We start from the raw sequence: 867 nt of genomic DNA, 5'->3' as shown, positions 1-867 counted from the left end.
CCGTTCTGAATCTTCTGGTGTTAGATCCTAACAAGTCTAGTAGGGCTATACTGGATAGCACTAGGGGAGTCAGTTATAGCTCTGAAAGAAGTTAGTTCCTGGGTCTAAGAGAATCAGGGAAGAAAATCGAGCATTAGGCTTCATAATGGAGAGCGAAAATCAAGGGACCTGACATTTTGTTTTCCTTTTTTCAGTAATCTAGCTCCCATTTAGCAGCAAGCCCATACAAGCATCTGTAAGAGAGGGGGGTTGAAAGATCTAAGCAATTCCTAGTCTTGGGACTATAGCTTTCAGTCCCATACAGCAACAAACTGTGTGTAGCAGTGACCTATCTTTGGAAGCCAAGGAATCTGACAACTACAAACTTAAAGGTCTCAGTCTCTTCAGGAATCCACAAGGGACAGGCCTCACTTCTGACAGCAAAGTTATGGGCCACCACCACTTGTTCAAAAGCTCAAGCTCTTGGCTACACAACTTTCTTGGGGCATCTATGTAAGTCTGACCCATCCCAAGTACAATAGCCAATCAGACTACTGTATCTGTGATAGGGGTCACCTGAATTGTTTTCAGGATCCCAGATAACTCAGTCTTAAGCAATAGTCCTGTCTAGTGTTTGACTATAGCATTCTGAGATACAGTGAGCAATACAACGAATTTCTTTCCAGTTCTGGCTTGATACTGAAGAAGAGTCATTGTGGAACCTAATGCTTCTACTAGGCTTAAGTCTTGTGAGAACTCCCTGGGGAGGGGGTTGGGGGGAGTTGGGGGTGTCTGTAGCTGCAATTCTATTCTATTCTATTCTATTCTATTCTATTCTATTCTATTCTATTCTATTCTATTCTATTCTATTCTATTCTATTCTATTCT

Source organism: Grammomys surdaster, unplaced genomic scaffold, assembly GCF_004785775.1.
Source record: "Grammomys surdaster isolate TR1022 unplaced genomic scaffold, NIH_TR_1.0 280, whole genome shotgun sequence".
In the NCBI taxonomy this organism is placed as follows: Eukaryota; Metazoa; Chordata; class Mammalia; order Rodentia; family Muridae; genus Grammomys; species Grammomys surdaster.
The sequence above is the reverse complement of the archived record's forward strand: the minus strand, read 5'-3'. Positions refer to the sequence as shown.